Below are 25,335 nucleotides of genomic sequence, written 5' to 3' on the forward strand. Positions count from 1 at the left end.
CAGAAATTAGTGGCTAGTGTTTGGTTGAAATCAGAAATCGGTCATGTGACATTCCTCACTCACTAATTTTGAGACACAGTATTGTATCCATCATATTTCGTTGTTTCCATGTTATAACTTGGATTTTTTGACAGTATGCAATTTGAAGGCAACGTCAAATAGAAGATTTATCACAAACACATCACTCTATATACGATTTGTTATAATTAAATATCTCTTAGACACATCAGTCCTTAAGAGATTTCAAGATGAAATGCATTCACTGTGGTTAGAGACGTATTGTTACAGAACTGAAAGAAGTAGGATAATATCCTAGAACACACTAATACCTTTTCTCTCCAGCTTTGCTTTTGTAACACATTCTGGGTCTTCTTATTTATGTAATAGAAGCATGTCCCACAATATTCGATGTTATTTACATGAAATGAGTTTCTTCTCTTTCATGGCTTCAAGCTTAAAAAATGAACGATGAAACTGCTGCTAGTGAAACAAGCAGTAAAGACATTTACATCATATGAAATTTATATTTTTTCTTATCACAAATACTTGACTTTTTTTTAATATGTCATGATTCTTGAGGGTGTGGTTAGGTGGGAACCTACAAGTAAAGCTTAAGTTACTGCGAGTGAAACGAGCAGCAATCATATGTATAGACTTGCTTGTTACCAATACTTTGTGGTTTCTTTGAAATAAGCCACGATTTTTGAGAGTGTGGTTATACACAAACCAAAGAGCACAGCTTAAATTGGTGCAAACGAAATGAGCAGTAACCATATTTATAGTTTTGCTTGTCATAAATGCTGCTTGGGATTAGCCGAGCGGTCTAAGGCGCTGCAGTCATGGACTGTGCGGCTGATCCCGGCGGAGGTTCGAGTCCTCCCTCGGGCATGGGTGTGTGTGTTTGTCCTTAGGATAATTTAAGTTAAGTAGTGTGTAAGCTTAGGGACTGATGACGTTAGCAGTTAAGTCCCATAAGATTTCACACATATTTGAACGTTTTGTCATAAATATTTAGTTATGATCGAATCTTTAGCAGCGCTTTCATAAATGTGGTAGTCAAGACAAAGAGCACATTACACTGTGGGAGAAAGACATCATGTCACAGTCTGATTTCATGCAAATGCCAGTCACACACTGTGGTACTTCCTGATTTCAGTCACTCATAGCATAAGAAACAGTCCCTAATACAACATAAAAATGCTATCAAGTTATTGTGTCTTTTCATATAAATCTTTTCACTTATATCTACTTTATCAGCTTTCACTTTGTAATTTAAGTTTTCTTATTTAGAAACTATCATCAGAATTACTAACACTTAGTGGAAATCAGAACCACCCACAGTAACATTATGTGTGTGGAGGATGGATTCTATGGACTAATCCCACTAACTCTGATACGAAAGTGTGTTTCACTTTGCTTTTTGGTACTTTTGTTAAATATAGTTTTTAAGCATATGAGATAGATTAATCAAACTGTGAGGTCAAAATGCCGTGATGGAAGTGATCTGATTAATCTAAAAGAAGATGTTTTAGTCATTATTAATTAACTAAAACAGAAATAAGGATGTAGCAGCAAATTTCGAGATAACTCAACCTTACAAAATCCGACGCCTAATACGTAATGTGCTAATCAGATACAGTCTTTTAATATACCAATTAAATTATGTACAATTTTGGTTTTGTAGTAATTATTGTTTTCGTAACTTTTAGCCCTTCTGTCCCCACACCAAACCAGTTTAGTCAATATATTACAAACACGATTTGCCTCCAAACAACAGAGACAGATTGTAAGGATACCTGAACATCATTTTGGTTGTCTTTGAAATTGTTTAAACGATAATTTGATTGAAAAGTCATTGTGTAATTATAACCTGACGCCATAAGAACGACATTACACATCACCATTGTAAAATTAGCTGTTATAGGCAGTTATCTACTAACCAACTAATAAGGGACACATTTGTTTGGTTTGACAGCTTCAGATGACAGTGTGTATTTTCTTTTCTGAGCTATGATATGGTGCAAACATTGATGGCAGCCATATTTAAATGCAACAAACGTGGATGTTTGCAGAAATGTTTTCAGGAGTGGTCAAGGTTTTAAAATTTTCGTATTTGATATGGCCCTCAGCAGACAATTATACCCTAAGAATAAATTGTAACATGGTATTATCAGTTTTATTGTATCTCAAAGCATTGGTAGTTGACTCTGTATATTTTGAAGAACACACTACTTTCATAATCCAAAAGGCAAGCATATTTCATAAATAAATGCAAAGTAAATCTTTTTGTACTAGTAATAATGAATATGGATACATTCTTTTCAATTAAACGATCGAAAATGACATCTGCATATGATTCAACAAATCGGGAAATTATGGCAGACAATATTCACTGAAGATATTTTCGTTCATATAGTTATAATGTTTAGATTGTCACTGAATACTGCAATAGAACGAAAAAGTCAGACAGGCTACATAAACCTTGTTGAATATCACAAAAATAACAATAAAAAGTGACTGATTAAAATAGTAAATTTGAAGTCATCTGTCTTACAAAATGTAAAGTCTGATCATGTGAATGGATTTATTAGATTATTTTCACACCATCCAGTGTTTCGGGCTGACCTGCATAATTAAAGTAAAATGAAGCTTCTTTTTTGGTTTGTTTGGATAATGTGCAACCCACAGTCAGCATTCTAAGCTCCCAAAAAACTCAAGTTAACCAGTAGAACTGACTTAACAGCCTAGAATTGAAGAAACAAGATGATACTCTAACCCCAGGTTGTCACAATATTGTGCAACATGCTTACTGCACTTCAGGGTTCATAACTCTATAGCTACATGTAGGCAATGGTTTTGCCACAGTGGTAACACCGATCCCCATTGGATGACCCAAGTTAAGCGCTGTAGAGCTTGGCTAGCACTCGGATGTGTCACTGTCCCTGTCTGCCAAGTGCTGTTTGCAAGTGGGGTGCATCGAGCAGGTAGTTTGGAGAATTTAAAAAGGGAAACGAATAGCTTGAAGATTGATATATTTGAAATTAGTGAAGTGCAGTGGCAGAAAGAACAGGACTTCTGGTCAGGTCTGTACGGGGTTATAAATACGAAATCAATTGGGGATAATGCTGGGATATGTCTAATGATGAAGAAGAAAATAAGGGTGTAGGTTAAGTTTCTATGAACAGTACAGTGAACACATTATCGTAGTCAAGAAAAAAATGAAGCCAACATCCACTACAAAATTACATGTTTATATCCCAACTAGCTTTGCACATGACGTACAGATTGAAAGAATTTATGATGAGATAAAATAAATTATTCTGATAGTTGAGGGAGAGTAAAATTTAACTTTGATGAGGATTGGAATTAGGTAGCAGGAAAACGAAAAGAAGGGAAAAGAGTAGTAGGACAAGGACTGGGGGAAAGAATGAAAAATTCTGGTAGATTCTGCATGGATCATAATTTAATCATCACTAATAGATGGTTTAAAAATCATGAAATAAGGCTGTACACATGGCAAAGTCCTGCAGACACAAGAAAGATTTCAAATACATTACCGGATGGTAGGACAGAGATCTCGAAACCAGATATTAAACTCAAAAAATTTCCAGATGCAGATATGGATTCTGCAAATATTTTTATTGGTTATGAATTGCACATTAAAACAGAGGAAACTGCAGAAAGGTAAGAAATTAACATGATGGGACACAGATAAGTCGAAAAAAGCAGAGGTTGATGAGAATTTCAAGGAAGAAGTAGGCAACTATCGACTGAAAGAAGCTTAAGAAACCCAACAGAAGGCAAATGGGCAACACTGAGAAATAAAATGGTGAAGATAGTAGAGTATCAAACAAGTAAAAAGAAAAGGACCAGTAGAAATAGCTGGATAATGCACGAGATATTGAAATGATTGACGAAGAAGAAAATATAAAAATACGGCAACTGCAGCCGTGAAAAGGAAATACAGATGTCCAAAAAGAGAGATTGACAGCAAGTGCAAAATGGCTAAGCAGGACCTGCTATATGAGAAATGCAAGGATTAAGAAGCATGTATAACTAGGCAAAGATAGGTATAGTACGGTAGGACAAAAATTTCACGGGTTTCAAAGGATTCCAAACCAGCCCTCCCTGCACTGTTACAGGCAACGAAAGCAACAGTTATCCATCCATTACCCAAACTCGAAGAAGATGAAGTTTTCATTAGAGAAAAATTAAATCTCGCACCACAAAACAATGTAGGTCCGTTTAAAAGAACAAATTGAGCAGTTTTACCTACTCCGCGTACTTCGTTCTTTTTTCCCTTCGAGGAAGATGCGGAAGCACCAAGAGTACCGTCCACATTTACAAGTGCTTTCGTTGCCTGTAACAGTGCAAAGATAAATTCCGGCCACAGAAAATTAAAGAGTCCTTTGGAGAAAGGGAAGCTGCTGTACAAATGTCAAGAACTTCAATGGCAAGCCAGTACTAATCAAAGAAGGCAAAGTTGAGAGGTGGAAGATATACACAGAAGAGCAATGCAGTGTAAATTATGTTGAAGGTAATGTTATGGAAAGGAAAAAGAAATTAGATGAAGATGAGCTGAAAATATAACACTGGAAGAAGAATTTTGGCAGAACACTGAGGACTTAAGTGGACAATATTCAGTGTGGATTATTAGACGCTGTAGAGAGCCAACCATGACAAACTATTTTACCTGATGTGCAAGATGTAAGAGACAGGCGAAATACCTTGAGAATTCAAGAAGAATGTATTAATTCCAGTTTCAAAAGAGGCGGCTGCAGATAAGTCCGAATATTACCGAACCATCAATTATTTAGTCATGGTTGCAAAATACAGACACTAATATTCACAGAAGAATGGAAAAAACTATTAAAGCTGATATTGGGGAATATGTGTTTGGGTTCTGGAGTATGAAGGTACACACAAAGCAATACTGAGACTACGAATTATCTTAGAAGACAGTTTAAATGAAGATAAACCTACATTTATAATTTTGTAGACCCACAGAAAGCTTTCAACAATGTTGATTGGAATACAGTCTTTTAAATTCTAAAGGTAGCTGGGATAAAATACAGAGAGCAGAAGGTTATGTACTTCTAGCGAACAGACCGTATTGCAGTTATGAAATCGAAGAGCATGAAACATAACTTTAAACGTAATTTTAAATCTTCGTTAAATTTTTTCTCCCTTACATGGTTAGTGTCGAATATTTAACACCTTACCTCATTCGCATATTAATCAGACGTTTGAAGGTGTTTCATACATATGAGTTTGAATCTTTAAAGAATCAGGTGATGGGTTTACTGATGAGGCACGTAAAAGTTTTAGTTGATTTTTGCTGTTTTGACAGCAAAGTAACTGAGGATGGCGGAAGCAGAGAGGATATAAAATGCAGACTGGTTGTAGCTAGAAACACATTTCTCAAGAAGCAGAATTTGTTAACATCTAATACAAATTTCAGTGTCAGGAAGTGTTCTCTGAAGCTATTTGTGTGGAGTGTAGCCTTCTACAGAAATGAAATGTGCATTACAAGCAGTTCAAATAAGAAGAGAATAGAAGTTTTCCAAATGTGGTACTACAGAATAATGCTGAAAATTAGATAGGTAGATCGAGTGTCTAATGAGGTGGTACTGAATCTAATTGGGGAGAAAAGAAATTTATAGAAGAATTTGACTAGAAGAAGGGACCATTTGGTACTACATGTCCTAAGGCATGAAGGTAGCGGTAGTTTGATAGTAGAGGGAAGTGTGCTGTGTAAAAATTGTAGAGGGAGGCCAAGCAATGAATACAGTTAAGCAGTTTCAATTAGAGGTTGCTGTATTTAGCCAACATGAGGAGGCTTGCACAGGATACAGTAAGGTGGAGAGCTGCACAAACCAGTCTTTGATTCAAGACCACATCAACAACTACATCACGTTTTATTGGTAGCATTATTATTATTATATTTTCCTTATTACTATGCTTGAGACGCTAGAAACAAAGGGAATGGATACCGCTACTAGCTTCACAGTTGTGTTAGGCTTTAACCATAAAGATTGCACTGTCTGAGAGGCTAATTTTGCATTTTTGAATTGATGTGTTAATCCGAGAATGTTATTAAAATTGTATTTAGAGAAATACAATATCACTCTTTCCAACGATCTGTGTGCTGAGATGACGTGGATGCGACCACACCCTGCTCTGTACTGCTATGAGAGTATCACGCCACTTCAAGGCAGCCAATCCCGTGTCAGCACGTCACCACGTGACCGACGGAATGACGGCAGCTTACAGGACTTTGTTCTTCCTGTTTCTTTTGCGCAGTACTCTTGCCATACGACTGGGCAAGCTGACGCATTGGTTAGCTCACTGTACTCGCATTTGGGAGGACGACGGTTTAAACCCGCGTTCGGCCTTCCTGATTGAAGTTTCTGTGATCTCCCTAAATCGTTTCAGGCAAATGCCGGGGTGACAGCTTTGAAAGGGCACGGCCGACTACCTCCCCCGTCCTTCCATAATCCGATGCGACCACCGATGATCTCGCTATTTGGTCCCCTCACCCCAAATCAACTCAAACCCTCTTACCAAATGAGGCAACATAAAAGAAATCTATTGCTTCTATTAGTGAAAACACGATTTCTCGAAAGTTTTTAAAAAAATGTTAATAATGACAAATAACAACCATCCTGTGGTTTTCCACACTCATGCAGCATATTTGTTTGCAGAACCATTATAGCCGTAGTTACGGCATGAGTGAATAAACACCAAGTATGAAGAAAAAATTACGACTAATCGTGGTAATTTAGAAATCTGATAATATCCGGTATGAAAAACTGTCATCATACCAACTCCTGTGTGTGAGTTTTGTCTGAGGCGAAACGACGGGAAACTCAAAGCGGTCACAAGTCAGTGTAGTGCGATTTAGGTTTAACAATAAGTTGTAAAACGAAGGTGGTCTTACATAGCAGCGGCGTGCGAGACGAAAGTGGAGGAGGCTGGCAAAGAAGGCGTGGCCAATATCTTATTCACAATCTCTCGACGTCAGCTATTATCGACTGATCGAGAAAAAGAAGTAGTCCATCTTTAGGCAAAGCCTTTACAAACTATTTCATTATGCCTAACTTTATATGTAGAGGTGGCAGGAGGACGTTATTTGGATCTACAAGGTTTTGTGTAGAATGTTCTTCTCACCAGGGTTTAAAGACTTCCTCACAGACGAGTTCTTTCTGTACCAGTGTTCATCCCTAGCCCTACTGTCCCATTCACACAAGAAACATGGAAATTTGGTAAAGTCACCTTGCTGACCAAGGAGCATGCATGTTACTTTTAGATCGCCACATATCATCCAACCATGAGCAGAATAGCCTATTTTATTTAACATTATTTCTAGATTTTCATAGCTTTTTTTCATGTGTACAGATTGTCCAACAGGTATAGATGCGTACATGTTACAATTGTCTAATAAAACAGCCTTAAAACTAGTTTTGGATGAATCAATAAACATCCTCCAGTCTTCCTTGTTGTATTCAATACCAAACTCATTCATCAGACCTGGAATGTCTGAGCAGTGCACTAAATCACCTTCTTGTTGAAAAAAGTTGGAAAATTGCTGCTCACTCTTTCTATGCATGTATATGCTGGTTTCAACTGCTAGTAAGTTCTTTTCTTTTAATCTAAAACCAAGCAATTCAACTTTTTCTTTCATTAAGCCCAGATCCCTAACCAAATCGTTAAGCTCGGTCTCAGTAAACAATTTGGGCTCTAGACTTTCTGTATTACATTGGAATTCATCATCATCTGGTTCATCTAAATCACATTGTGCATCAGAAAATACTTCTGTTAGAACAGAATTTAAATCATCTGGTGGGTCAGGAAACAGCAAATCTACACCATACCTTACTGGTCGGATGGCAGATGAAAGGTTAGAGTAGCTTATTACCTTTTTTGTTTTCTGCATAATGACCAGTAATATCAACACTGCAAAAGTAGCAATCATCGGAATGATTTCTTGGCTTCCTCCATATCATGGGAACAGCAAATCTAAAGGCTTTTCTCTCCTTTTTGAACCATTTTCTCAGGTCTCCAACACACACACAATATACCTTGTGTGGCGCCTAAAATTTATCTTGATCACCAAGTTTAGATCGAAAGTATGATAGATAAACCTTTTTCAAAAAGTCAACAATGTTTCTTTGGTGTTTTTAATCACAAATTCAGCACAAATATAACAAAAACTGTCAGCAGAGTTTTTACAACCACGATTAAACACTGTATTGAGCACATGTACAGGAAACGAGAAAGTGAAGTTAGATTGACAGTATACAAACCACCATCTGTTAACACAAAAATAGAATTGACCTTTTGTGCCAGCAAATGTTTCTCATCTACATTTATTACACCTCATTTTAAATTATTTTAACTATACAAAAGCTGTTAAATTCTTTAAAAAATCGCTTAATTTAATGAATTTAACTGTAAAGTGTGAAGAAATGGTGGGTGATACAGTTTTTGAACTGTCATATTTAGATTTCCCATCCTAACAATAAAAAGAATAAGGTATTTTCACCAAAAAGTTTTCCATTGTTGGTCTGTGTAATTATTTGTTAATATGGATTTCTCTTCTCTGTAACTTTTCTGGTGCTGTAAGCTGTATATTTTTCTCAAATTAGTAACTTTCTGCTAATTAGGAGATAGCATTTCTTTGGAAGTACAATTGTACTGACCATTCATATATGATGCAAAAACACTTGATAAAGGTTTGTTTTCAAATATGAGCTGTAACGTTACATGCATTCTGCTTAACCTTAATGAAAGTTATCTTAATCCATTTTGACATATAAAAAATGTTTGTTTTGTTTTTTTCTCTGCATGCAATAATTCATATTGTCACAGAGTATGCAGTTTCATGGCAAGTCACATCTCCGATGGAATAAACAGCCGAACCAGCAAGTACCACAAAAGTAAAGTAAAGCAGCTGCCGTCATTCCACCTTGCAGACATGTGGCGCCCATCCTTACCCATGTACATGCACAGACAGTCATAAACTTCCAAACAACATGCTATTCTAGAACAACATACTTATAAAAAACCGGTATGCTCACTATGATACTCATCATTTGTGGGCCTGGTAGACATTGTGCAACACATTACCTTACCCAAGTGGTATGTTATACTGTATGTCACCTTTTTGTGTATGTAAATGATGTCATCACAACCACAGGACATAGAGAAATAAATAATACTGCTAGTTCAGATTGTACATTTGTCTTCAGAAATGAAAATTGTTAAAACTTGGTAAAATAAAAACCCTTTACTTATGGTATTTGAACTAAGTAATATTTCATATAATTCCATTTCAAAACATCTTTACTCATGATATAGCCCTAACCTTACTTAATGATTACTTGTGGATTACTTACGAAGACTCAGTAAAAATTTATCATTTCAATGTATCTGATCTCAAATACTATGCTTGAGGTCGGATAAACACTGGTGCAAAGTAACCATTCTTCAATAGGAATTTGAATTCTTGAAGTAAGTTATAGTCTTAAAATGTTATGACCATATATTATTTTTTCATTGTCTCTATTTATGTATGTGGACCAGCCACAATGGTGGCTGGTAAACCAGCTGTACCTCTGTTTTAATTATCAATGGTCTATTCAGACACAGTGAGTATTCGTAGCCTAGTCATGCTGACTGGACATGGAGTAATTATTAATTCCTATTATGAATTGATCATAGTTGTATCTTCATCTGGATTACCAACTAAACTTGTGAGGAAACATAGGCTTAGGAGCCTCATTTCTTATTTCCTCTACACTTCCTTCAAGTAGGATAAGGTAAGCAGGCAGTTAACCTACTTATTCTAAGTTAAGCTAACATTCCCTAAAAATGTGTATAAACTAAATCATGTGATTTAACCATCCAAAATAAGTAAAAATTCCCCTCGTAAAAAGCTCCTAGCAAACAAAGGTACTGCTAACCATAAGAAAAGTACGAAACATTCTAAGGAATAGTTGTGAAACACGCAAACATCCCAAGTCGTTGGATGTATCCATTCAGTTCTGACAGCAAATTATAGTTTTCCCTAGACACTTCGAGCTTTTCGGAGTTTATATATTAATCTGTCAATTCCAAACAATCAAGTGTAATAAATGTTGAGAACAACTAGTGTAGTAAACTCGTTAACTTCCTACTTTCTGTGTTAAGAGCAGCACACAAAGTTAAGACAATTCTGTCCTAGTTATCCATTTCTGAAATGAGTATAAGAATTAGACCACAAAACTCAGGTTCGTTCCTATATTTGGCAACTTTGGAGTAATCCTCAAAGCTAATAGTATCCTACCTCTGCAGAAACCCATAAATACTCCTCCTCCTACAGAAAAATCCTTCATAAAGACCATTCAAATTTTATAGCTGTATTGGCCCTATATATATATGCCTCCATTTTTCCTCCATTTAAACTTAAGTAATACTCCCTTTATCCCACCTGCACTATTCATAATATAATTCATGTATATATGCGTATCATAGCCTGTTCATTATTACATCACTCCCATTAAACCACTACTTTCTCGTCTTCCCTCTTATAACTTTAGTTACCTTAATTCTATTGTATTTTGAACCCACACCTTATCACTGAGTTTCCTCTTAAATATACTACTGTCTCTTAAATATACGACTGTCTCTTAAATATACTACTCTTTGTTCAACTCAGCATGAACAAGAAACATTATTTTGAGTAAAGTCATCTAGACCGATATTAAGATTTTCTTCATTTATTACACCACTTCAGCTCCTGCCACTATCAGAGATCGAAAAGGTTAGAACTTACAGAACAAGGTTGTCCTTGACAAAATATATGTTGTTCCTTTTACAGAGTAGCCTTTTTGGACTTAGAATGTAATCTGGATATTCTTGCCATTTATTACCATCTCTCTATGTGGTGATGGCTATGCATGTAAGAGAGAATCTATTCAGTTCTGATGTCTCTTCTGATCTCTTGTTCTTTTTAAATGTGAGCTGTGGTAAATTATGGTGACTTCTGTGAGTAATGAGTAATTCCTTAATAGTAAATGCTATCTTCTCATGCATACTTATCTAGATATTACTCACAAAATATTTATTCTCATCTATTATGTAGTGAAGTTCATAGTCAGTGTGAAATAGTGACTTGTCTTGCTTCCAGATTGTTCGGTAATTGAGTAATTCAACTCATGCTTGCCAATATTTCAGGTAATGAAAGCTGTTTTTCTGTGAGCTCCCTCTCCTGGATTCGATTCTCCTTGGTACAGCTCACAACCCAAGTTGAATTATTATACATCAATGGCTAGTTTGAACACCTGATTCACTTTAGGATGATGCTTTTGCTGTAGCTTGGTTAATATTGCTAAAGTCTTCTTTTGTACTTTCATCACAGTTCCAGATAGTTTTCTATTTCAATAAGTTCGATAAATGAGCATCTTTCACAGCCTAGCCTCTTACAAAGCTCCTATAGAATCCAGCCAAATCTAAAAGTGATCATAGATGCTTAATATTTCTAGTCTCTGGACAGTCTTTTATAACTTGCATTCTTTCTGGACATGGTTGTATTCCCATTATTCCCACACTGTGTCCCAAAAAGTCAACTCTTGTCACCAAAAGTATGTTTTAGAAACTTTTATTAGTAACCCTTTTTCTTCCAGTCACCTCAAAATATATATCAATAATTGTCAACAGTCCTCCCAATTCTTGTAGACTATTAATAAATCATTGACATACATTATTAATTCTTGCACTAATTCCCTCCCTAATAAATATTGAGCAGGAATGAAAACTGACACAGGAATGTCCAATTCGGTAATGGAGTAATTCAATCATGCTTGCCAAGACTTCAACTAATGAAAGCTATTGTTCTGTGATCACCCTCTCCTGGATTCCATTCTCCTTGGTACAACTCACAACCCAAGTTGAATTATTATACATCAATGGCTAGTTTGAACACCTGATTCACTTTAGGGTGATGCTTTTGCTGTAGGTTGCTTAATATTGCTAAAGTCGTCTTTTGCACTTTCATCACAGTTGCAGATAGTTTTCTATTTCAATAAGCTCGATAAATGAGCATCTTTCACAGACTAGCCTCTTATAAAGCTCCTATAGAATCCAGCCAAATCTAAAAGTGATCATAGATGCTTAATATTTCTAGTCTCTGGACAGTCTTTTATAACTTGCATTCTTTCTGGTCTCGCGTCCGTCGGCCGTCGTAATTTAATATATTATTATTGTTGTTATTATTTTTTGATTGTTGCCGACTTACGTGGTGGGCCTTAATAAAAATGATATTTCATTTAATTTTGATTTACGATTAAATGCTTTCCTGAAGTTCTCCTTTTTAGCAATATTAATCTCAAATTATTTGTTACGTTAATGAATGTTAGACTCGCTGAATCTTAAAACATGAGCATATAAGCTGAACAATGTAATAAACTTTTCATATTAATTTCCTCGGCTAGTCAGCTCACTTTAAAGCAAAAGATCTTTAGTTATTAATTACAATTGCGGCCCACACACGCGCGAGAGTATTTTTTCTTACATCCATTAACCATTGTATTGTAGTTGGAGTCCTGGCTCTGGCTCTCGGCTATGGTACTGAAAATAAGAATCTTAAAGCTACGTATTTCTGCAACTTCATGCGACCGTGGAGAAAAATTAATATTATGTTAATAGCGGGCGAGTATTTCGCTTCCACTAATTTTTCATAAGTTAATATCGCCACGTAATGGCGTCGTTGGCTGCATCAGCCGCTGCAATTGTTGAACTGTAAATTACTTGAATGCAGGTTAATTCAAGGAAGGCGGACATGAAATCGGGATCACCTCTTACAAATTAAAAGTGCACAATAATATTAAATATATATATATATATATATATATATATATATATATATATATATATATATATAATCTGCTTAACTCATACAAAGATGCTTACATTTGCCAGCACTCGTAAGATGTCCGTCTATACACAATCAAGACAAGAGAAGAAGTGAAGACTACTAAAAAAATTAATGAAAGAGCGTATCTTGTTGTCTCTTTAGATCACTTTGTTATATTTCTCTGCATTGCATTTCTTTGCATTTCTCGACAGAGGAATTATTATTTTACGGCTACATGATAAAAATACATCATTCAACTTTTAAATGTCTCATCTTTTACAAATACTGTTTTTTAAGTCTTTTCGTAATATAGCACTGGGGACGCTATATACTCATAAAATATTTATTCTCACCTATTATGTAGTGAAGTTCATAGTCAGTGTAAAATAGTGACTTGTCTTGCTTCCAAATTGTTCGGTAATTGAGTAATTCAACTCATGCTTGCCAATATTTCAGGTAATGAAAGCTGTTTTTCTGTGAGCTCCCTCTCCTGGATTCGATTCTCCTTGGTACAGCTCACAACCCAAGTTGAATTATTATACATCAATGGCTAGTTTGAACACCTGATTCACTTTAGGATGATGCTTTTGCTGTAGCTTGGTTAATATTGCTAAAGTCTTCTTTTGTACTTTCATCACAGTTCCAGATAGTTTTCTATTTCAATAAGTTCGATAAATGAGCATCTTTCACAGCCTAGCCTCTTACAAAGCTCCTATAGAATCCAGCCAAATCTAAAAGTGATCATAGATGCTTAATATTTCTAGTCTCTGGACAGTCTTTTATAACTTGCATTCTTTCTGGACATGGTTGTATTCCCATTATTCCCACACTGTGTCCCAAAAAGTCAACTCTTGTCACCAAAAGTATGTTTTAGAAACTTTTATTAGTAACCCTTTTTCTTCCAGTCACCTCAAAATATATATCAATAATTGTCAACAGTCCTCCCAATTCTTGTAGACTATTAATAAATCATTGACATACATTATTAATTCTTGCACTAATTCCCTCCCTAATAAATATTGAGCAGGAATGAAAACCGACACAGGAATGTCCAATTCGGTAATGGAGTAATTCAATCATGCTTGCCAAGACTTCAACTAATGAAAGCTATTGTTCTGTGATCACCCTCTCCTGGATTCCATTCTCCTTGGTACAGCTCACAACCCAAGGCGAATTGTAATACTTCCATGGCATTTACTTTAAACTGTAAAGATTTTCTTTCAAATAAGAAGGCTGTGTATGGCCTCGAGTGTTCATGTAATGCTACCTGCCAGTATCCTTCCATGAAATCTATGGAAATATGAAATTCAGCTTCATCAAAGTTAGATAACATCTCTTCTGTACTCAGGGTTCTAACCCTTTCTGTCTCTTTGTGTTTATGGAGTGATCATGAATCTAAAACTAAATGAACACCTACCACAAGTCTCTTAAGTACCCACAACAGACCCTAAAAATACATTGAGTTATATTGCTGTCTATCTCCTTTCGTATTTCATCTCTCACTGCAATTCGAAGGTTTATTGGTAGTGGATATGACTTGCAAAAGGAAAAAAACTGTGTCATCTTTTACTTTAAAGTTACAGAAGTATTCCTTCATTAGTCCCAAGTTATCTGTGACCACATCTTTACGTTTTAACAGAATACCTTCTAATTAAAATTTCTATTCTTCTGGCACTACAGGTGATTCTCTTGCTATCGATTAAATGCCAACTCCTCTTGATTTAATACTTCCCTTCTTTTTCTTGTTTATTTTCATCTGTTGCAATAATATCAGTAAACACAACTAAATGAATATGCTCCTCTGATGATGGGCCTTGCTTAGATTTCAATGGATTACTTTGGAAAGCTATGCTAGCTACCTTTTTACCTATTTTCCACACAAATATTTTCTGGTTGAAATCCAATCGATAATAATTATCAAGTAACCAATCTTATCCTAACAGGATATCTATGGCACCAGCAACAATGTTTGATGGAAGTTCCACTTTTTAATCGTAACTGGTAGTCATATTTCTTTTTTAATTTGCTTCCCTTTATTACAGGTGGTTCCAGTAACACACACTCCCATTACTGGTACTAGGAGGCAACAATATTTCTTCCTCATTAGCGCTAGCCATGGTGTAAGATTAATGATATTTTATGCACAGAATATAGGTGAACATCAACTTTCTTTCCAAAAATGTCACTCACTACTATTGGTTTACAATGTTCTTCCTTAGCTGTTACTTTTCCTTCTTTAAACAACTACTCAAGAATAGGTCTCAGCCATGTGAGGATTACTGTCTTCTCTGAATGAGGGCCTACTATTCTATTATTAGTTTGGCATGGATCTTAGTGTCAAATCTTTTTCCTGAACTTTAGGGTGAATTTTACAACAATTCATCCACAAAGCTTTAATGTAGCAAAAATTATGTTTGTATCTTTTTTAGTAATAGGTCAAATTTCGGACAACTTTTTCCATAATGAATCATATTTCGACCAAATTTTTTTCCAGAAATCCAAATATTTGTCGTATTTTTAAGTACACAAGAATATAAACACGAAAATTTTGCTCACATGACAATGTTTGAGGTAATGTTGTCACAATTAAACACAATTACTACAAAGATTTATTTATCGGGTTTATAGTAGACAAGCAGTGTAACACATTATGTAGTCCGTTCACTGATGTAAAGATTGTTGCACAGAGTCTACAAAACATTCTCGAAGCCAACAAGGGTGGCTTCTGGCGTAATAAACGTAGCACAAGTAGTCGCCCCATTCAGTTTGAATACAAACTTAGTCCTATTCGACGAAACCAGGGGAGAAATTCTTCAGCAATGACAAGGAAATATTATTTTATAAACTATATGAAGTTAAGGTTAATGGGGGAAACAGCTTTATCGTGTAAAAACACTGCAACACCTCCAAACACAGTAGCTGCACGAAGATAAGTGCTGAAAAGGACAGCAGACGAACGCTGTTATTTGAGTAGACATGTCCATCTTCAGAGGTGCAAGAACTTGTTTAAGATGGTGGTGTCTTGCAATGTCCTATTGGAGAAGCTGAAGAATCCCCGCTTCAGACAGTTCTTGAAGTACAAAATAAATCCAGTTCCAGATGAAGCTACGCTGAGAAACGACTATTTATCTGTGTGCTACGAGGAAGTGCTCGATAAAATACGAACTAAAGTTGTTGACCAAGAGATTAGGGCGTCTATCGGAAATCACCAATTTGGATAGGGGTTAAATTGTAAATACTTTTGTTGGTGTTCTTAAAGTTGACGGACCTGGAGAAATGTTTCTCCTAAGGGTGTGAAGCTCTCAGCAGAATAAACAGCTCGACAACCGCCTTTGCGTTTGACAACTCAATGAAGCTACTGTCGCTAGTTGGTGTGAATAGAGACCAATAAATGGTGCTTCATACATGGCTGTAGCAGCCTACAGACTTCAGAGTCTCTATCCCAGTGTGGCACACATCACTTGCCTTGCACACGCATTGTACAGAGCTGTAGAAGAGGGGAAATTAAATTGCACTGATGTGAGTCAACCGATCTCCTCTAGCAAGATAATCTATGTGAAAGCTCCACTAAGAGTACAAAAATTATAGAACAGGAGCTTCCCTCCATTTCCCCCTCAGCTTGTACTTACACAATGAGGTTCTTGGGTTATGTTGTTGAGTATTACTGTACCTATTACACCAAAACAAGACGATCTTTTCTGAGCCTGATAGTGATTAATAAAGTGCTATCAGAACTGCGAAAGAGTTCTTTACAGATACGTTGTCTCTAAACTTGACATACATCAACGCGCTGTGTCGTCCGAACAAGACACAGGTGCAAAGATGGGAGCTGGTGCCAGTGCCATAGAGACTCTCCACTTGCGCGAGTTCCACCTGCGCCACTGTCGGCGCTGAGCATGGAGGTAAGAATAGAGGGAGACGCCGTGACGTCACAGCTGTAAAGCTATGTGAAGCTGAGGGTAGCCATCTCAATCCGACCGAAACATTGCTGCTGTAAGCTTGTGTGCATAGGCTTGTCGCTCACTTTTGGAAGGATTTTGCGCTATTATGGTGACTTGTGTGGTGTTCGGATGTACGAATCTTTCTGATTGTGATGCGAAATCGAAGGGAATAACATTTCATGTGTAAGTTGTCTCGTTAAGTGTGATTTTACAACTTCATTGTGAATGAACGTGTGCTGCATCGGTACTTGTACTATAGCGTGTTTTTCTCCTGTAGATTTCCTAAAAATGAAAGTCGGAAAGCTCTGTGGGAGAATGCTGTGAGGAGGAAGAATTGGTGTGCGTCTAAATGGAGCACTATATGTTCTCAGCATTTCCGAGAAGAGGACATAGACCGAACTTCCGTTTCAACAGTAAGGCTCCGAGAAAATGCTGTACCATCAGTTTTCCCTACACACCCAAAACATCTGCAAAAGGTATGTTAATTCAAAGAATTAAATTCTTAGTTTTCAAGTTCACGTTTCAGTATAATATGTACGTATCGTCGATAATCGAAGTGTTGAGTAACTCACTTTGTCTTCATCATGTACCAAATTAAAAGCTAACACTACATTAACTGGCCTAAACAGGACACTGTGTAGATTTACCATTCTATGTACCACATATCAGTAAATATTGGTGGTAATGAGGAGTGTTTCCCAGTAGTGTAACGTAACTGAAATGTCCCAGTACGTATTACAAACAAGATGTATTTATGGGGCTTTGGAGGGAGGGTATAGCTAACTTAGTTTTCAGTTTCTATTATTTAGTTTGTGATACACGTATATTACTGAATTAACAACATTGTATCGTTTACATTGAAGGCTAGCTGTTCGTAATATTACATTAAAAACTATTTTTAATCAGAAGACATGCGGAATTTCGCCTTTACGAGATTTTATTTTAAACAAAAACTTTGAAATAACCAATCTGATGACGTTACATGCGTATATGGTGCAATTAGCCACTGTAATACACGCAGCGCTGTAGCACACTGACAATGTTTTGGTCAGAGTGACATGGCAGCGAGCCACGCCCCCATGGCTTCAAAACGTAGTACGGCTGGGATACGTAGCGCCATCTCCCCTTATTCTTACCTCCATGGCGCTGAGGGTAAAGATATCGACCTCGCCTCAGCCAATTGCTGACCGATTACAGTCCGCCAATGACCAGACGACAACGGAAAGAAGCCTGCTCGGACGATAGAAGAGCAGCTCTCGCCCACTTGTTTATAGATCATCGTCCAGGGCTGACTCGGACAGGGAACGTCATTTAGTGAACTCTTAAAAGTGAACAGACAGTTCTTGTAAAAATTTCATTTGCTATGTACTGTGAAGTTTACCTTCAATCATTTGCACTTAGCCATTGAGGGCCTCTTTTGTCTTATATTATATGCAGTATTGCAGACTTAATCATTCAACAAGTCACAAAGACAAGTAAACCTTTTTAACTAATTTGTGTGACTTTGTTGCTAATTTGTTGGAGTGTTGTTGAACCTTCATTCACCTATCCTGTCACCTGACACTGGGGCACAGTTGTGTAATAGTGGCAGGGACAAATTGTCTTAGCGGTGTACTGCACCAGAAGCCATTCCACAAACTCTCAAACTCAGCCTGCCGTAACACGGTGGCAACTCGGCCTCCACAGCAGTATCGACGAGCCCTTTACAAAACTGGTGACGTGAGTTTACAAAACAATGCCAACTTTCCAGTGGTATCAAAAGGCATCACACGACTGTAAGCTGATGGTACTCAACTGTGTGATGCCCTGTCTATTGTGCAACATAAGCAAAGTGAGTTGCATTGAGCTCGTGTTCATCTGATCAATAAAGTGAACAACAAACTGCAAGGTGTTCTCCAGTCAATCAGCATATTAGTACTTACATTACTGTTCACGCAACAAGCTGACACTTGGCACGGTGGCTGATGGGAGCGACAGCTGCTGGACATACCTTCACATCAGCCACCTTCACATCAGCCACCACACTAAGTGTCAACCTAGTTTCTGATGATGTTGTTTACATTACTAGAATGAATTGTCTATGCCTCGTTACTTCCTTGATTATTTCTCCTATTATTATTCCACATCCTTACTTCACAATAATTCGTATTACTTTTTCGTTAAAATGTGTGTGGATACCTTTCTCTTCATTATTGTCTGGTTGGCAGTTGTCACCTTGTGCATAGTCTCCTCATTCTTTGTTCAGTATATCAATACCTTTGATAAATGTCAATAAACAGATTGCCGTCATCTGCTAAAATATTATATATCTTTCTTAACATAGTAAGGTATCCTCTGCACCAACACTTTGATTACAGGCTGTCCTTTATAGGATTGTCCACGTATTTTGAGCTTTTTAGCTACCACTCAATATGCAGGGTGTCCCAAAATAATGTATACGCTCTTTGAAACAGAGAATATCTTTAATTAAAGGAGACAGAAATACAATTTTTATGGGTAATAATTAAGAAGGCGGTGAAAAACATAACAATGATTTCTTCTGTTTCAGGATTGTCAGCGACGCAGGAAATGGACGCTAAAGTGTTACTGGAAAACAGAGAATGTGAGTGTCGTATGCTGACATGTTGTTGTTGTTGTTGTGGTCTTCAGTCCTGAGACTGGTTTGATGCAGCTCTCCATGCTACTTTATCCTGTGCAAGCTTCTTCATCTCCCAGTACCTACTGCAACCTACATCCTTCTGAATCTGCTTAACGTATTCATCTCTTGGTCTCCCTCTACGATTTTTACCCTCCACGCTGCCCTCCAATGCTAAATTTGTGATCCCTTGATGCCTCAAAACATGTCCTACCAACCGATCCCTTCTTCTAGTCAAGTTGTGCCACAAACTTCTCTTCTCCCCAATCCTATTCAATACCTCCTCATTAGTTACGTGATCTACCCACCTTATCTTCAGCATTTTTCTGTAGCACCATATTTCGAAAGTTTCTATTCTCTTCTTGTCCAAACTAGTTATCGTCCATGTTTCACTTCCATACATGGCTACACTCCATACAAATACTTTCAGAAACGACTTCCTGACACTTAAATCTATACTCGACGTTAACAAATTTCTCTTCTTCAGAAACGATTTCCTTGCCATTGCCAGTCTACATTTTATATCCTCTCTACTTCGACCATCATCAGTTATTTTACTCCCCAAATAGCAAAACTCCTTTACTACTTTAAGTGTCTTATTTCCTAATCTAATTCCCTCAGCATCAACCGATTTAATTTGACTACATTCCATTATCCTCGTTTTGCTTTTCTTGATGTTCATCTTATATCCTCCTTTCAAGACACTGTCCATTCCGTTCAACTGCTCTTCCAAGTCCTTTGCTGTCTCTGACAGAATTACAAAGTCATCAGCGAACCTCAAAGTTTTTACTTCTTCTCCATGAATTTTAATACCTTCCCCGAATTTTTCTTTTGTTTCCTTTACTGCATGCTCAATATACAGATTGAATAACATTGGGGAGAGGCTACAACCCTGTCTCACTCCTTTCCCAACCACTGCTTCCCTTTCATGCCCCTCGACTCTTATAACTGCCATCTGGTTTCTGTACAAATTGTAAATAGCCCTTCGCTCCCTGTATTTTACCCCTGCCACCTTCAGAATTTGAAAGAGAGTATTCCAGTTAACACTGTCAAAAGCCTTCTCTAAGTCTACAAATGCTAGAAACGTAGGTTTGCCTTTTCTTAAACTTTCTTCTAAGATAAGTCGTAAGGTTAGTATTGCCTCCCGTGTTCCAACATTTCTATGGAATACAAACTGATCTTCCCTGAGGTCCCCTTCTACCAGTTTTTCCATTCGTCTGTAAAGAATTCGCGTTAGTATTTTGCAGCTGTGACTTATTAAGCTGATAGTTCGGTAATTTTCACATCTGTCAACGCCTGCTTTCTTTGGGATTGGAATTACTATATTCTTCTTGAAGTCTGAGGGTATTTCGCCTGTCTCATACATCTTGCTCACCAGATGGTAGAGTTTTGTCAGGACTGGCTCTCCCAAGGTTGTCAGTAGTTCTAATGGAATGTTGTCTACTCCAGGGGCCTTGTTTCGACTCAGGTCTTTCAGTGTTCTGTCAAACTCTTCACACAGTATCTTATCTCCCATTTCATCTTCATCTACATCCTCTTCCATTTCCATACTATTGTCCTCAAGTACATCGCCTTTGTATAAACCCTCTATATACTCCTTCCACCTTTCTGCCTTCCCTTCTTTGCTTAGAACTGGGTTGCCATCTGAGCTCTTGATATTCATACAAGTGGATCTCTTCTCTCCAAAGGTCTCTTGAATTTTCCTGTAGGCAGTATCTATCTTACCCCTAGTGAGACAAGCCTCTACATCCTTACATTTGTCCTCTAGCCACCCCTGCTTAGCCATTTTGCACTTCCTGTCGATCTCATTTTTGAGACGTTTGTATTCCTTTTTGCCTGCTTCATTTACTGCATTTTTATATTTTCTCCTTTCATCAATTAAATTCAATATTTCTTCTGTTACCCAAGGATTTCTATTAGCCCTCGTCTTTTTACCTACTTGATAGTCTGCTGCCTTCACTACTTCATCCCTCAGAGCTACTCATTCTTCTTCTACTGTATTTATTTCCCCCATTCCTGTCAATTGTTCCCTTATGCTCTGAAACTCTCTACAACCTCTGGTTCTTTCAGTTTATCCAGGTCCCATCTCCTTAAATTCCCACCTTTTTGCAGTTTCTTCAGTTTCAATCTGCAGTTTATAACCAATAGATTGTGGTCAGAATGCACATCTGCCCCTGGAAATGTCTTACAATTTAAAACCTGGTCCCTAAATCTCTGTCTCACCATTATATAATCTATCTGATACCTTTTAGTATCTCCGGGATTCTTCCAGGTATACAACCTTCTTTTATAATTCTTGAACCAAGTGTTAGCTATGATTAAGTCATGCTCTGTGCAAAATTCTACAAGGCGGCTTCCTCTTTCGTTTCTTCCCCCCAATCCATATTCACCTACTATGTTTCCTTCTCTCCCTTTTCCTACTGACGAATTCCAGTCACCCATGACTATTAAATTTTCGTCTCCCTTCACTACCTGAATAATTTCTTTTATCTCGTCATACATTTCATCTATTTCTTCATCATCTGCAGAGCTAGTTGGCATATAAACTTATACTACTGTAGTAGGCATGGGCTTTGTGTCTATCTTGGCGACAATAATGCGTTCACTATGCTGTTTGTAGTAGCTAACCTGCACTCCTATTCTTTTATTCATTATTAAACCTACTCCTGCATTACCCCTATTTGATTTTGTATTTATAACCCTGTAATCACCTGACCAAAAGTCTTGTTCCTCCTGCCACCGAACTTCACTAATTCCCACTATATCTAACTTTAACCAATCCATTTCCCTTTTTAAATTTTCTAACCTACCTGCCCGATTAAGGGATCTGACATTCCACGCTCCGATCCGTAGAATGCCTGTTTTCTTTCTCCTGATAACGACGTCCTCTTGGGTAGTCCCCACCCAGAGATCCGAATGGAGGACTATTTTACCTCCGGAATATTTTACCCAAGAGGACGCCATCATCATTTAATCATACAGTAAAGCTGCATGTCCTCGGGAAAAATTGGAGACATTGGAGAGCTGAATTTGGAATACCACCACCAACAAGAGTAACAATTCTAATAATCAGAGATAAGTTTGAAATCGAAGAAACAGTACACAATGAGAAGAAGAGACATAGCGGACGAAAGAGAAGTTCAACAGACAACGAGGGTTTTGATGCAGTAATCCAGGCATACACACGATCCCCGAAGAAATATGTGAGGCAATGCTCTCATGGGGCTGGGATCTGCAGAAGCAGTGTTCATTCATACAATTTTGCCGTCTCAGAACTTTAAGCCTTACATTCCAAGACTTCTCCATGCTCTTAACGAGGATGATCCTGATAGGCGAAGCGAATTTTGTGAGTGGCACATTAACAGATGTGAAGAAGAGCAATGTTTCCAAGATCGAATTATTTGGTCAGATGAAGCGACGTTTGAACTTGATGGAGCAATTAACAACCATAATTGCGTGTACTGGGCCAGGGAGAATCCATACGTAACTGAGCAAAGGCATATTAATCTACTAGGAGTAACAGTCTGTTGTGGTCTGTCTTCTAGAGGGTTAATCAGGCCGTACTTCTTCAACAACACTGTCACGGGTGACTCGTACTTGGAAATGTTGTAAATGATAACTCCTGGTCTTAGCGTTGTGTCTGGAAATGAAGATTATTACTTTCAACAGGATGGGACGCCACCTCACTTTCACCTGGATGTGAAGGCATTTCTCAATCATACATTCCGTACCAGATGGATAGGACGAAGATGGAGTGTGGAGTATCCTGCTCAATCTCCAGATTTAACTCCTCTAGACTTCTTTCTTTGGGGTACTCTCAAGAATACAGTTTACACTGTGAGACCACACACACTGGATGACCTTAGAGAGCAAATTAAACAAGTCTGTCCTGCTATTCCGTTGGAAACAATAACATTGGCATGTCGCTCAGTTGTAAGTCTTTGTCGACAGTGTATTGTGATGGACAGACACCACTTTGAACATTTACCATCTTAAGTCGGGCCATGAGGCACCTAGTACCACTAAAATTGTATTTCTAACCCCTTTCATTAAAGAGATGTTCAGTTTCAAAGAATGTATACATTATTTTGGGACATTCTGTATTTCTTATAACTACCAGGATGCCAACTATTACTATAATATTTTGGGCCAAATAACTCTAGCATTAACTTTTCCTGTGTGCTGGGCAACCAGTACTTCTTACACATTTCCTGAAAATCATTCCAAGAAGGGAATTCTTCGAATGACCAGTTCCTCATTTAGCACCATCCTCTTCCAAATAACTCAGGGAAAAACAGTTTTTTAGATTCCTCACAACACTTAAGCAGGGACTTATAAAATATCTTTAAAAACATGTAGAATGTACATCTGCCTCTGGGTTTAACTTAATACCTCCAGTTTCAATATTTGCATAAGTAGTATCCAATTTATTATTAAAGTCAGATTTTAATTCTGCAAAAACCTTGAATAGCTCTTCCATCTCATATTGGCATATGGTAAAACCATAACGAGTTTGCACCTAATATTCTACTGCTGCTAACTTGAGGCTAAACAAGTGCTGTATCGTTATAAGAGGCACAGGGGAAAGCTAGTGTGCAGGGGTTTACTCCAGTTCACTACTACCAATGTCACATCATCATAACATCTGTGCTTAACATACAAAGGATTACACCATAATATAATTGTGACATTAAATCTAAAATAAATGCTCCAAACTTCATCAGTGTAGGCTTAAGTATATTATTTTTAACATTTTAAGGTCTCAGAATGATCAAAAGAATATGAAGGGCTTATTTCAATAGTTGTACAAGTCCATTTTTGTTCATTCTGAGATATAGACTCCTAAAATTAAATGAGCGCTGAAAAATCTGCAGTTGAGATACCAGAAATATTCAATTATACTATTGAAATAAGCCCTTCATATGTCAGGCAAAATATACGACCTTAAGAAAAAATAGTGGCACTAAATAATAGAACTAGAGAGCTAAAAACTGGTCATAATATACAAATGCACATCATGTACATCACAATCAAAAGTTATTTGGGTTTTTATGAAAAATTAAAGGTTCTAAATACTAGACTTAGAAACATCCTCAGTAAGATGTAAACATCTTCTATATGTAGCACCAATAAGTTACCTCTATTGGTTTTCAAATTATTTACTAAAAACCAAATTTGAAATGAAGTCCTTACTCATAATTGATTATCATTTGTATTTGTAATAGAAAGTTGTACTTACAGTACGCAATTGCAATAATGCAGTAATACAGCTATAGCAAGTTTCGAGACAGTTCATAAATAACTGTGAGAACAAGGAATCTTAAAAAGGCAGTTCAGAGGTCATGTTCTACTGTCGATTCCGCTTTAAAAAATTGTAGCCAGCTAAAACATTTTAATAACTAAACCAAACTTAATTCTATTTATATACAAATTGAGAAGATTACAAATTGTTAAGCAATTATTATTAATTAATACGTGTCCGAGAAATGGGCCTTTTAGATTCTGACCCTGTCCCTAGGACGACTGATAGCAGATGTTCCCTTTGGTGGTCCACTGTGGCCATATATAAAAATGGCCAGAGAGGCAGTTAGGAGAGACACTTTGAACCTGGATATCAATATGTTCATGTCAGTCAAATGCCTGCTTGCCTGGTGTCTTGGACGACGTCAGAGCTTGGCAGAGTTGAATGCGATTTTCCATAAAAGCTGGAAGTGAACCTGTGAAGATATTCCACTATCCTGGTTCCCTTAAATTTCACAGAAGTAACTGTGTGTCGCTCACAATGCTGACAAAACCACGTGGCAAGTGAGGAAATTATTTTTCCGCTATATTGGCAATGAAGTAACTTTTGGTGATTAGAAATC

Source organism: Schistocerca piceifrons, unplaced genomic scaffold, assembly GCF_021461385.2.
Source record: "Schistocerca piceifrons isolate TAMUIC-IGC-003096 unplaced genomic scaffold, iqSchPice1.1 HiC_scaffold_1438, whole genome shotgun sequence".
NCBI classification, from domain to species: Eukaryota; Metazoa; Arthropoda; class Insecta; order Orthoptera; family Acrididae; genus Schistocerca; species Schistocerca piceifrons.